This window comes from Salvelinus namaycush, chromosome 13 (genome assembly GCF_016432855.1).
Source record: "Salvelinus namaycush isolate Seneca chromosome 13, SaNama_1.0, whole genome shotgun sequence".
Taxonomy (NCBI): domain Eukaryota; kingdom Metazoa; phylum Chordata; class Actinopteri; order Salmoniformes; family Salmonidae; genus Salvelinus; species Salvelinus namaycush.
This window is the reverse complement of record NC_052319.1, coordinates 27,144,341-27,159,340: the sequence shown is the minus strand read 5'-3', so window position 1 is coordinate 27,159,340 and position 15,000 is coordinate 27,144,341. Positions and strand designations below refer to the sequence as shown.

At 44.0% G+C, this 15,000-nt stretch overlaps 1 protein-coding gene across 1 annotated transcript in view; it reads left to right on the top strand.

The window, feature by feature from the left end:
* Window positions 1-15,000, top strand: part of LOC120058062 (E3 ubiquitin-protein ligase SH3RF3-like) — a 246,791-nt gene that overhangs the window by 206,871 nt on the left and 24,920 nt on the right. The window lies entirely within an intron of this gene.

Sequence of the window (15,000 nt, the reverse complement as noted above, 5' to 3'; positions counted from 1 at the left end):
CTTTTTAGTAAAATAACAATTTCTCAAGCAAAAAGTTTGCTTTGACTGTCTGGTAGTGGTTTGATTGGGTAGGGGACAAATAAAAATGAGCTGTTATTGGCAGAGAGGTTTCCCAGCTCGCACATAACATTCTGAGAACCATATATTTCTTGGTGCTTGGTGAGAGCGTGATTCTTATATGGTTATTCAGCATACAACTTTCCCACAACGTTCTGGGAATGGTGCAGGATAGATTATTGGCTTTGGAACTAAAATAACATTATTGATTACTTTAACATAACAAACATGGTTGCATTTATTGACATTTTTGGTAATGTTCTAGGAATGTTTCCAACTGGTTTGACATTGGAAATGTTCTCAAATAGTTCCGAAAATGTTAAGAAACAATGTTCTTCTGTGGGAATTTCAGTACTTCAGCATAATCCTCTCTGCAGGTTTCCTCATGGTTATATTTAAAGGCATGTTGTCAGAACATTAAGAAAAAGTTCCAAAAAAACATATACATCCCGTGTCAACTAAACTCTCGCTTTACTCTATCTTGTGAATTGTGTTCAGGTGTGTTGGCCTAGCACATTCAGTCCCTTAGAGGTTGTGGGAGTGTATGTTTTTGGTTTCACATTGGTCGGAGGAACAAAGCCATACATTTCCTGACTGGTAAAAGGGAACGTATTTTAAACGTTCTGAGCATGGAAGTGAACATTTCACCTGTTCTTGGAACATTCATTTTGAAGTTGCTGGGAGGTTCTGAGAACATTTTCCTATGTTTCCCTGAAAGTTTTCCTGAGAGGTTTTATTAACGTTCTGAGAACGGAAATTATAGCTTATTTAGATTTTTTTTGATAACTTCCTTAAAACTTCTTCATGATAGGGGGCAGCATTTTCACTTTTGGATGAATTGCGTGCCCATAGTGAACTGCCTCCTACTCTGTCCCAGATGCTAAAATATGCATATTATTATTACTATTGGATATAAAACACTCTGACGTTTCTAAAACGGTTTGAATGATGTCTGTGAGTATAACAGAACTCATATGGCAGGCAAAAACCTGAGAAAAAATCAAAACAGGAAGTGAGAATTCTGAGACTGGTCAATGTTCAACTCATCGCCGATTCAATTCCCTGTAAGATATGGATCTGTTTGCACTTCCTACGCCTTCCACTAGATGTCAACAGTCTGTAGAACGTGGAATGAAGCTTATGCTGTGTTGTGGGGCCGGATGGGAGGGGAATGAGTCAGTTGTCTGGCAGATTGCCAGTTCCTGGTCATGCGCTTTCCTCATGATATCGCCTTGCTCATATGGCATATAACTTCTACAGACATGAAGGAATGCTTTGGTTGGAACGGATATATATTGGATATATATGATAACAACATCCTGAAGATTGATTCTCTACTTAGTTTGACCAGTTTATTCGACCTGTTATATAACTTTTTGAAGTTTTCGTCCGAGTTCGCCTGCATTTGCGTTTGGACATGTGCACTAAACATTCTAGCAAAAGTAGCTACTTAGACATAAGTAATGGACATTATCGAACAAAACAACGATTTATTGTGGAACTAGGATTCCTGGGAGAGCATTCTGATGAAGATGATCAAAGGTAAGGGAATATTTATGATGTAATTTCGTATTTCTGTTAACTCCAACATGGCGGAGAAATGTTGTTATGTTTGAGCGCCGTCTCAGATTATTGCATGGTGTGCATTTTACGTAAAGTTTTTTTGAAATCTGACACAGCGGTTGCATTAAGAACAAGTGTATCGTTAATTATATGTAAAACATGTATCTTTCATCAAAGTTTATGATGAGTATTTCTGTTATTTGACGTGTTTTCTCTGCAATTTCTCCGGATATTTTGGAGGCATTTCTGAACATGGCGCCAATGTAAACCGAGATTTGTGGATATAAATATGCACATTATCAAACAAAACAAATGTATTGTGTAACATGATGTCCTATGTGTCACGCCCTGACCGTAGAGATCCTTTTTATGTCTCTATTTTGGTTGGTCAGGGCGTGAGTTTGGGTGGGCATTCTATGTCTGGTGTTCTATGTTGTCTATTTCTTTGTGTTTGGCCGTGTGTGGTTCTCAATCAGAGGCAGCTGTCTATCATTGTCTCTGATTGAGAACCATATTTAGGTAGCCTGTTTTTCCACTTTGAGTTGTCGGTGTTTATTTTCTGGTTAGTGTTTGTTGCACCTGTCAGAACTGTTCGTTGAACGTTTTGTTGTTTTTGTTCGTGTATTCATTTTTGATTAAAAGTATTATGGATACGTACCATGCTGCACTTTGGTCCTCCTCTCCTTCTCCCGACGACAATCTTTACACTATGAGTGTCATCTGATGAAGATCATCAAAGGTTAGTGATTAATTTTATCTCTTTCTGCTTTTTGTGACTACTATCTTTTGCTGGGAAATGGCTGTGTTTTTCTGTGGCTATGTACTGAGCTAACATAATCGTTTGGTGTGCTTTCGCCGTAAATCCTTTTTGAAATCAGACATATTGGCTGGATTCACAACATGTGTAGCTTTAATTTGGTGTCTTTCATGTGTGATTTCATGAAAGATTGATTTTTATAGTAATATATTTGAAATTGGCGCGCTACATTTTTTCTGGCTTTTGGCCAAGTGGGACGCTACCGTCCCACATATCCCAGAGAAGTTAAAACTGTCATCACATCGTTATCGTTAATGCTATTTATCAAATAATTAACTATGTTTATAATTACGTGATTAAATTAATCAGGTAACCATTAACTCAGTAACCTGGAGCACCACGGCAAAAGTTTCTTTAATGAGTTACCATTTCCCAAACTAACTCAAAGAATACCAGAATATCGATTTCAAAGCAGTCACTAATCAATTAATTTCCTCATCGGTCATTCTGAAAGTCGCATAATTCGTAAATCTGCACAGACCCGGGTCTCACTAATCATTCCATGCCACACAAATTGAGTTGATTATTTATTTACTAACAAGCTAAATGATAACATAAGATACACATACACAAACAGTCTAGGTTATTGGTTAGAACTTAATACAATGGCAACCGGTCCCTAGTGGACCAACACAATATGACACGTGTTACACAAGATGGAGATTTAAAGAAAGAGAGAGAGAGAGAGAGAGAGATAAAGTGCATGAGAGAAAAGCACAGTTGGATACATTTGTAAACTATGCTTAGTTTAGCTCTAACACCTTGCCCCGAACTGCCGCTCTTATGGGTCAGAACTATAATGCATGTATTTACGTGTTGAAGGTCTCCGTTGGGTATCTCTTCGTGGGCCGAGTTCCGCTTAGTGGGATAGGTTTGGCCGACGCCCTGTTCTTTCGATAACCGCGTCTCCTTCGTTATCGGGTGTAAGTCTCTGATTGTCCACACGATGTCAAAATGTCCTTTCTCGTGGTTGTCTGTTTCCTTGCACTCGTTCTGTGAGAGTGGTCTTCTTAGGAGGATAATCAGCCGTGTCGTTGCTCCCAGCTTGGGTCGGGGGGGCCGTGTAGACAACCAATGACTTGAAGAGAATAACCGGTTGGTCCTTCTTGAATTCACCTTCTTAGATACAGTACTCAATCGTAGCATTGATTGTTAAGATTGATTGTTGTCCTCTTCCTCGTGTTGCATTTCGGGGTCACGACTAGTCATAAACCTCGGCTGCAGCGCAGGGTAAACTTAGTCTGGGATGTAAATTCTTAACTCACATGTTTTATACCCCAGGGTAGAAAGGGGCATTCCCGTCTTTATGACACGCTCTCTGGGTTCCCTGGGGCGTGGCTAGTTACAAGGCAAGGTAATAACATAACAAAATCGACATTCATTTTCATATTCCATCTATCATTGTTACCCCCATTTTGGCTGATGAAATATAATGTCCCAAAGTCCATTTATTGCATGTTACAGTTCTGAGGTAGATTCTCCATAAGGCCCACACAGACATTCCAGTCCCAAACACTAAAGGAAAAAGGATTTGTCTGCAGCCTTAAGATTTACAATGGGCGTGAGGTGTCATAACCCCCCCCATCAATCCCTCTGTACCTCCCCCCCTCTGCGGGAGGGAGAGATGTCTCTGTAGAACCGTGATCCACTGTAACCTGATCCTCACAGGCCAGTTATGACAAAACGTTCACGGAATGTTTCAATAAGACTTCCCCGGGCCCATACTGCCTGCCCTCCAGGACATCTACAGCACCCGGTGTCACAGGAAGGCCAAGACGATCATCAAGGACCTCAGCCACCCGAGCCACAGCCTGTTCACCCCACTATCATCCAGAAGGCGAGGTCAGTACAGGTGCATCAAAGCTGGGACCGAGAGACTGAAAAACAGCTTCTATCTCAAGGCCATCAGACTGTTAAATAGCCATCACTAGCCGGTGTCCACCCAGTACCCTGCCCTGAACTTAGTCACTTTCACTAGCTGGCCGCCACCCGGTTACTCAACCCTGCACCTTAGAGGCTGCTGCCGTATGTACATAGACATTGTACACTGGTCACTTTATTAATGTTTACATACTGTTTTACCCACTTCATAAGTTTTCTAGTCAAGGCCATTTTATTCAACTATTGCTATACATATACTATTCTATGATCCTACGTATTCTTCAGATATACTACATATTATATCCACGTATTCCTCAGATATACTACATATTCTATCCACGTATTCTTCAGATATACTACATATTCTATCCACGTATTCTTCAGATATACTACATATTCTATCCACGTATTCTTCAGATATACTACATATTCTATCCACGTATTCTTCAGATATACTACATATTCTATCCACGTATTCTTCAGATATACTACATATTCTATCCACGTATTTTTCAGATACACTACATATTCTATCCACGTATTTTTCAGATATACTACATATTCTATCCACGTATTCTTCAAATATACTACATATTCTATTCACGTATTCTTCAAATATACTACATATTCTATTCACATATTCTTCAGATATACTACATATTCTATCCACGTATTCTTCAGATATACTACATATTATATCCACGTATTCTTCAGATATACTACATATTCTATCCACGTATTCTTCAGATATACTACATATTCTATCCACGTATTCTTCAGATATACTACATATTCTATCCACGTATTCTTCAGATATACTTCATATTATATCCACGTATTCTTCAGATATACTACTATATCCACGTATTCTTCAGATATACTACATATTCTGTCCACGTATTCTTCAGATATACTACATATTTTATCCACGTTTTCTTCAGATATACTACATATTATATCCACGTATTCTTCAGATATACTACATATTCTATCCATGTATTCTTCAAATATACTACATATTCTATCCACGTATTCTTCAGATATACTACATATTCTATCCACGTATTCATCAGATATATTACATATTCTATCCACGTATTCTTCAGATATACTACATATTATATCCACGTATTCTTCAGATATACTACATATTTTATCCACGTATTCTTCAGATATACTACATATTCTATCCACGTATTCTTCAGATATACTACATATTCTATCCACGTATTCTTCAGATATACTACATATTATATCCACGTATTCTTCAGATATACTACATATTCTATCCACGTATTCTTCAGATATACTACATATTCTATCCACGTATTCTTCAGATATACTACATATTCTATCCACGTATTCTTCAGATATACTACATATTCTATCCACGTATTCTTCAGATATACTACATATTCTATCCACGTATTCTTCAGATATACTACATATTCTATCCACGTATTCTTCAGATATACTACATATTCTATCCACGTATTCTTCAGATATACTACATATTCTATCCACGTATTCTTCAGATATACTACATATTCTATCCACGTATTCTTCAGATATACTACATATTCTATCCACGTATTCTTCAGATATACTACATATTATATCCACGTATTCTTCAGATATACTACATATTCTATCCACGTATTTTTCAGATATACTACATTTTATATCCACGTATTCTTCAGATATACTACATATTCTATCCACGTATTCTTCAGATATACTACATATTATATCCACGTATTCTTCAGATATACTACATATTATATCCACCTATTCTTCAGATATACTACATTTTCTATCCACGTATTCTTCAGATATACTACATATTATATTCACGTATTCTTCAGATATACTACATATTCTATCCACGTATTCTTCAGATATTCTACATATTATATCCACGTATTCTTCAGATATACTACATATTCTATCCACATACCGTCCATAATGTCTAAGAAACATATGGTTCTCAGAACGTTCTGTGCTGGCTGGGTTGGTCCTCATTTTTTCTTGATAACCAATTAACTCCTTTGCCAAAGAGCACCTTCTATCTACTACTGTGTCCCTCCCTTCTTTTTTGCACAATATATTTATATATTTCCTATGGAGAGAGACAGGAGATATAGCAGCCTGGGAGTGGGAATACAACAAGGCTTTCAGAAATGACTCCCTTCTCTCTCTCTTAGACAGTCATTAGCTGAGTGATTATCAAAGAGGAGCAGGTTTAATAGAGTTGATATGAACCCAGAACCCTGCAGTCTGTTACGTCCTACCTGCCCGTCCACTCTAACACACTCTTGGTCTGTCTCTATGGCGGACTACTGACTCTGGGGCAGCACGGTGGGTCAGAGTGGATGGCTCGGAGGGACAAAACTGTGCTAATGAGGTTTCTATTAGAGAGGAGATTAGTCTCTCCTTAACACACGGTGTGTGTGTGTGTGTGTTGTTCTCTATTCCCAGATTCCATGACAGCGAGTGAATAATGGCTCTGTAGTGATCTCAGCCAGTGTCTCAGTGGCAGGTTTTCCCCTGAGCAGTTGAGCCAATGGGCTGAGTAGGGCTCTGGCCTGAGCCCAGCAGAGCCGGGAGAATGGAGGAACAATAGCTATGGAACAGTAGATACTCTCTGTAGATTTGTGTGTTGGTTCTCTGCCTCAGTTTCCTACTGGGGAGAGGGAGAGAGGATAGAGAGAAACTTTAATCAAGCTTTGCCTTTCACTAATCTCCCTTTATTTAAATCTCCTCCTCTCCTCCTTCTCCTTCCCCCATCCATCCCTTTATCCCACAGTTTAATAAGAGTTTAATACGCACACACTACTGAGCCGTGTCCTTTGGTGTGATACTGTTATGTTGACTCTCTATGGACACGCAGGAAGTTAAACCTTTTCCTAAAATATACTCCACAACTGTTTATTGTTTTGACCATGTGAGAGTAATCTGTTAGTAATTGGAGAAGGCTGAACACACACACGTACACACACACTTACACACTTACGAAGCTAGGACACTGACCTCTGGAGGCTTGCCAGAGGGGGCTAACATTACACACACACACACACACACACACACACACACACACACACACACACACACACACACACACACACACACACACACACACACACACACACACACACACACACACACACACACACACACACACAAACATTCTCCCTCTCTCTAACATTACACTAACTACACAGTTGAGAGCCAGTAATTCAGATTAAAAACAAACAAAAAGTGTGTCCGTCTTTGGCTCTGAACTAGCTATTACCACATGGTATGAGGAGGTAGGAAATGGAGACAGGGAGAAAGAGATGGCTACAAAGCTAAGCTAAGAAGGAAAATGCTATGAGATGGATAGAGAGGAGCGAGGCAGGGATGGAGGGATGACAAGGTGAAGACAAGTCTGAGATGGATCAACTGCTGTTCCAGGGAGGATCCCTGGTGTGTGTCTGTGTGTGTGTGTCGGTGGGGGGTATGGAGCGTTTGTCACAGGATATCTCAGTCAGCCTAGTTCAAGGGAGAGTAGACATATAAAGTTACTGTTTTTTTTTTATTTTTTAGAAACTATCTAAAAAATGGTCTGAAAGAAACACACACACACTCTCCCCCCGTTAGTCGGTCTCAGTGATTCACTGCGTTATTGATCCACTTGCCATCTATTATTCATTACCCCCCCCCCCCTTCACACACACCTGCACCCCTGGTCTCCCACCATAGACACTGGCTGCCTTGGCAACATGGACTAACATTCTGCAAGCTGGGAAAGAAAGGGGAAACACAACACCACTTTACAACATCTATCACTTACTAACTGACACACAGACACACACCACACACACACACAACACTCTGCACTTCATGGAATGTAGGCCTAGATTCCTTTGCCATGAGGTCACCTCTGAAAGTACACACACAAAGTACACACACACACTCAGCTCAGGGAATGCTAATGAGGTATAAATGCAGGAACAGACAGGGTATGTATGTCTTAATGTACATGTAAATATGTGCAACATAACCCAGCCAGGTAAAATGATGACAACGAGCTCTGGGTGACAGTCAGAATCCCATTGTCCTAACAGCTAGAGGAGAGGGGGAATCATAATAACACTGTAACATCACTATAATAACATCACTATAATACAGTGGCGTGCCGTGGGCCTGGGGCCTGGGCCTTCAGTGAGGTATTACACAGTCCCACCCGAATTAATCCACCTCATTATGATGCCATGGCCCTAGACACTATACATTTAGACAGAAACGCAGTATAACCAGGCGTTGCGTCACCTTGAAATTGACAAATTGACATTTTTGGGTAAACAGTGTTTACCCAAAAACATGACACAATCAATGAGTCTTTTCAATATTTCCCTTCACCTTTTCATTGTGCAGCTCCGTTGCCCTGCGCGCGTGTTCTTTGAGCTGTAGATCCACTCCGGTGTGCCCAAAAGTTTTCAAAAGCACCATTGCTTGTTAGTGCCCAGCCGTACTTTGGTGTCTCGTTGCTGCCTTGGTTAGACAACTCAAGTTTGCAAAGCCAGTGTGGCTCCAAACACCAAATCGATCACTTGCAAATAATAGGCATTCCCAGCAGTACAGTTTGCAGTGCTTCTCGGAGCCAAGGAGCCATTGACAGCGCTCGTAGTTGAAACTTTGAAAGTGGCGAGCGAACTAAGCCCTTTCCCGCCTGTGACAGGCTTTGTGGCGTCGGGCAACCTCTCCTTACAATGTCTAACTTTTCTTGAAAAGTTCGTCTTGAGAATGGCGTTATAATTATATCCTCGACCAAATCGATATCTTCTCCTCCTTCCGCCATTGTGGGTTGAAAAAACAGCTTAGTAGTACGCGAATTAATTTGTTTATCAAATTCAGTTTCCTAGATCTCCATAGGGACCTGCCTCTCAATATTGGTAATCCAATCAAAAGACGTGCACGCACTACGCCTGCTAGCTGGCTCCTGTGTAACACTGGAGCCAGCCAGCAGGCGTACAATAGCCAACTCTAAAGCTGATTGGTTGACACTAAATTTTCATTTCCATTCACTATAAGCGACAAGCGCCCGCACTGTTGATTCTGAAGGCCTGAGGGCAGATTTTAGACCCCTGGCAACACATGATGGCTGAATATGATTGGATAAAAGATCTAACATAAAGACAAGCCCTCCAAATCTCAACCTGGGGCTGGAAGCAGTGCAACCAAGAGGAAAGCTATGAAATGAAGAGTATAACTCTTACTCTGGGGAATAATTTAATACATATTTGTGGGAAAATATATTTAAAAAAAAAAAATTATATTCTGATGATGTTTAGGCCAGCAGAGAAGGCCTTGCAGGCCCTGACGGCCCACCACTGCTATAATAACATCACTATAATAACATCACTATAATAACATCACTATAGTAACATCACTATAATAACATCACTACAATAACATTACTATAATAACATCACTATAATAACATTACTATAACATGGCAGTGGTTAGTCGAGGGTGACACTACTTCCAAGATGGGCATGCAGGCAAGCACTCATTAGCTAGCAAGCTCACATCAGATACCATAACACCGCTAGACAAGGTCTTAACCTGATGACTCCATACCCTCTGGCCACACATGGTTCCTGTTCCTCCTATTCTGATCAGATTTCTAACATGTGTTAACATATGTTAGGAGTAGAGAGAGGAGAGAGAGTGGAGGGACGAGAGATGACTGTGAATTCACACTCTTCCTAAATAAAAGCAGAACTCCCTCCTCTGTGAGACGGTAGTGTGATGAACAGACAGGATGTATATTTAGCTGCTCTGGTTAATTTAACACTTTGTTACCACTGAGAGCCAGAGCTGAGAAGATCTGCCAATTAACTCAGCCAATAGCATATCTTCTGTTAAGTAGCACCCAATATAATCTCCTCTGTTAGTTAGCAACCAATAACATCTCTTCTGTTAGCTATAGCAACCAATATACTATATTATGTTAGTTAGCAGCCAATAGAATCTCTACTGTTAGCTATAGCAGCCAATACAATCTCTACTGTTAGCTACTGTGTAGTAGCAAATTGAATATCTTCTGAGATCTGAACAGGCCTATAGTTTGTCTCTGGCCAGACATACTGAGTCAGCTGCTGACAAACAACGGGACGAAATAACAGCCTATTCTAAGGCCCATTGTGTTAAATAATTAGATTTGATGTCCCGAAACATCGGTTGGTATGTGTATGTCTGAATGAAGTTCATGTGTTAGGGACAGACTCAGTGTTAGGGACAGACTCAGTGTTAGGGACAGACTCAGTGTTAGGGACAGACTCAGTGTTAGGGCAGCCCTATGTGATCTCCTTCAGAAACAGCAGGGTTGATGGAATGCTGCTCTCGGAACAGGAATATAGTTACAGATTTACTATGCTATTACTGGAGGTCTACACACACACACACACACACACACACACACACACACACACTAATTCTCCAGTAGCTGTAGCAGAGAGGTAACGTAACGGCCCAGTGCCCCTCCAAGGACAAAAATGTTTTATTACTGAGAAGAGAAGGAGAGGAGAGAGGGAGGAAGAGAGAAAGAGGAGAGAGAGAGAAAGAGGAGAGAGGGAGGGAGAGAGAAAGAGGAGAGAGAGAGAAAGAGGAGAGAGGGAGGAAGAGAGGAAGAGGAGGGAGAGAGGAGAAGAAAACTGCTAGCCAACAGGCTTTAAACAGACAGACACAGGAGCAGATGGGATCTCACTGCTGCATAGGGGGACTAGGCTGCCCTGACGCACACACATACACACACACCAGGCCACTCTCTCTCTCCCGTGGTGCAGTAATTAGAGGTGTGTGTGCCCAGTGGGGATCAGTAATGGTGGGTTTCTCCTGAAAGCCCAGGAGGACAAGGAGAGGTGTGTGTGTGTGTGTGTGTGTGTGTGTGTGTGTGTGTGTGTGTGTGTGTGTGTGTGTGTGTGTGTGTGTGTGTGTGTGTGTGTGTGTGTGTGTGTGTGTGTGTGTGTGTGTGTGTGTGTGTGTGTGTGTGTGCGTGCGTGCGTGCGTGCGTGCGTGCGTGCGTGCGTGCGTGCGTGCGTGCGTGCGTGCGTGCGTGCGTGCGTGCGTTTCCGGGGGTGGGGGCTGGTGTCACACAGTTTAGCTGTGTAGCTGACCGACTGGTTCAGTAGCAGTACTTTAGCTGTGTAGCTGACCGACTGGTTCAGTAGCAGTACTTTAGCTTTGTAGCTGACCGACTGGTTCAGTAGCAGTACTTTAGCTTTGTAGCTGACCGACTGGTTCAGTACTTTAGCTTTGTAGCTGACCGACTGGTTCAGTAGCAGTACTTTAGCTTTGTAGCTGACGGACTGGTTCAGTAGCAGTACTTTAGCTTTGTAGCTGAACGACTGGTTCAGTAGCAGTACTTTAGTTGTGTAGCTGACTGACTGGTTCAGTAGCAGTACTTTAGCTTACTGGTTCAGTAGCAGTACTTTAGCTTTGTAGCTGACTGACTGGTTCAGTAGCAGTACTTTAGCTTTGTAGCTGACCGACTGGTTCAGTAGCAGTACTTTAGTGTGTGTGTGCGTGCGTTTCCGGGGGTGGGGGCTGGTGTCACACAGTTTAGCTGTGTAGCTGACCGACTGGTTCAGTAGCAGTACTTTAGCTTTGTAGCTGACTGACTGGTTCAGTAGCAGTACTTTAGCTTTGTAGCTGACCGACTGGTTCAGTAGCAGTACTTTAGTGTGTGTGTGCGTGCGTTTCCGGGGGTGGGGGCTGGTGTCACACAGTTTAGCTGTGTAGCTGACCGACTGGTTCAATAGCAGTACTTTAGCCTTGTAGCTGACTGACTGGTTCAGTAGCAGTACTTTAGCTTTGTAGCTGACTGACTGGTTCAGTAGCAGTACTTTAGTTGTGTAGCTGACTGCAGGTACTCAATAAAAATGAATGAAAATGAATAGACTGAACTCTGGTTTTACTATACCATTACACACACACACACACACACACACACACACACACACACACACACACACACACACACACACACACACACACACACACACACACACACACACACACACACACACACACACACACTGGCAGCAAGTAAGAAGTGTGTGCATGTTATCGTTATTCTACGACCTAACCCTTACCAGCTACAGTTAAAGGACTTTTTAGTCAAATTTTAAGCACGAGTGTGTGAATGAGGCCGTAACAACATTCTGCTTAGAGGCAGGAATGTCCCAACACTGTGTATTAGTGTGTGTGTGTGTGTGTGTGTGTGTGTTAGAGCAGAGCTAATGTAATGATATAATGCAGGAGAATGTGTTGCACATTAGAGCTTCATGATGTGTGTGTAATGAGCCGCAGAATGGAAGAGTACTACCCTCCCTCTCTTCTCATCTGTCATTGCCTTTCTCTTTCTCTCTCCCTCTCTCCCCCCCGTCTCCCCCCTCTCTCTCCCCCTCTCCCTTTCTTCTGTCATCTGACTTTCTGTGTGGTGTTCATGTCAGTGGCAGGACAGAGGGGGAGAGGGAGATGGCAAGAGAGCACACATATACACAGTACACAGAGATATAGGTGCATTTCCTGGCCTTGCATCAGCTCTGTGTGTTGTGTTCTGGGCCTGGAGTGTCAGGCTGCTGTCAGATCAGTTAGAGCCTCAGGCTGTGCCTGTCTGTCTGTCTGTCTGTCTGTCTGTCTGTCTGTCTGTCTGTCTGTCTGTCTGTCTGTCTGTCTGTCTGTCTGTCTGTCTGTCTGTCTGTCTGTCTGTCTGTCTGTCTGTCTGTCTGTCTGTCTGTCTGTCTGTCTGTCTGTCTGTCTGTCTGTCTGTCTGTTTGCTCTCAGGGCAGGGCTGGAGATACACGCTGACATGCCTTACATCGAGTTGACATCACATGACCACTGGAGATAAACAGCATGCCATGAACATACAGCAGGGTGACTTCCTGCTTACTTACATCAACAACAACAGAACCAAAATCTGCCAAGAGACTGACAGTATTGGTTCTTCCCAGTGTGGACAGGCCGATTTGGAATTATGTTGTTGACATAGGCACTGAGTACAGGGTCTAACTTCCTTAAGCGTTTCTTGATCTAACCTGTCTCTCTCTCTCCTCTCCCGGCCCTGCCCTGTGGGAAGGTCTAACGTCTCTCTCCTCTCTCTTCCAGAGTGTCCCGGCCCTGCCCTGTGGGACGGTCTAACGTCTCTCTCCTCTCTCCTCCAGAGTGTCCCGGCCCTGCCCTGTGGGAAGGTCGAACGTCTCTCTCCTATCTCCTCCAGAGTGTTCCGACCCTGCCCTGTGGGAAGGTCTAACGTATCTCTCCTCTCTCCTCCAGAGTGTCCCGGCCCTGCCCTGTGGGAAGGTCTAACGTCTCTCTCCTCTCTCTTCCAGAGTGTCCCGGCCCTGCCCTGTGGGAAGGTCTAACGTCTCTCTCCTCTCTCCTCCAGAGTGTTCAGGCCCTGCCCTGTGGGAAGGTCTAACGTCTCTCTCCTCTCTCCTCCAGAGTGTCCCGGCCCTGCCCTGTGGGAAGGTCTAACGTCTCTCTCCTCTCTCCTCCAGAGTGTCCCGGCCCTGCCCTGTGGGAAGGTCTAACGTCTCTCTCCTCTCTCCTCCAGAGTGTCCCGGCCCTGCCCTGTGGGAAGGTCTAACGTATCTCTCCTCTCTCCTCCAGAGTGTTCCGGCCCTGCCCTGTGGGAAGGTCTAACGTATCTCTCCTCTCTCCTCCAGAGTGTCCCGGCCCTGCCCTGTGGGAAGGTCTAACGTATCTCTCCTCTCTCCTCCAGAGTGTCCCGGCCCTGCCCTGTGGGAAGGTCTAACGTATCTCTCCTCTCTCCTCCAGAGTGTCCCGGCCCTGCCCTGTGGGAAGGTCGAACGTATCTCTCCTCTCTCCTCCAGAGTGTTCCGGCCCTGCCCTGTGGGAAGGTCTAACGTATCTCTCCTCTCTCCTCCAGAGTGTCCCGGCCCTGCCCTGTGGGAAGGTCTAACGTATCTCTCCTCTCTCCTCCAGAGTGTCCCGGCCCTGCCCTGTGGGAAGGTCTAACGTATCTCTCCTCTCTCCTCCAGAGTGTCCCGGCCCTGCCCTGTGGGACGGTCTAACGTCTCACTCCTCTCTCCTCCAGAGTGTCCCGGCCCTGCCCTGTGGGAAGGTCTAACGTATCTCTCCTCTCTCCTCCAGAGTGTCCCGGCCCTGCCCTGTGGGACGGTCTAACGTATCTCTCCTCTCTCCTCCAGAGTGTTCCGGCCCTGCCCTGTGGGAAGGTCTAACGTCTCTCTCCTATCTCCTCCACTGTGTTCCGGCCCTGCCCTGTGGGAAGGTCTAACATCTCTCTCCTCTCTCCTCCAGAGTGTCCCGGCCCTGCCCTGTGGGAAGGTCTAACGTATCTCTCCTCTCTCCTCCAGAGTGTTCCGGCCCTGCCCTGTGGGAAGGTCTAACGTATCTCTCCTCTCTCTTCCCGAGTGTCCCGGCCCTGCCCTGTGGGAAGGTCGAACGTCTCTCTCCTCTCTCCTCCAGAGTGTCCCGGCCCTGCCCTGTGGGAAGGTCGAACGTATCTCTCCTCTCTCCTCCAGAGTGTCCCGGCCCTGCCCTGTGGGAAGGTCGAACGTCTCTCTCCTCTCTCCTCCAGAGTGTCCCGGCCCTGCCCTGTGGGAAGGTCTAACGTATCTCTCCTCTCTCCTCCAGAGTGTCCCGGCCCT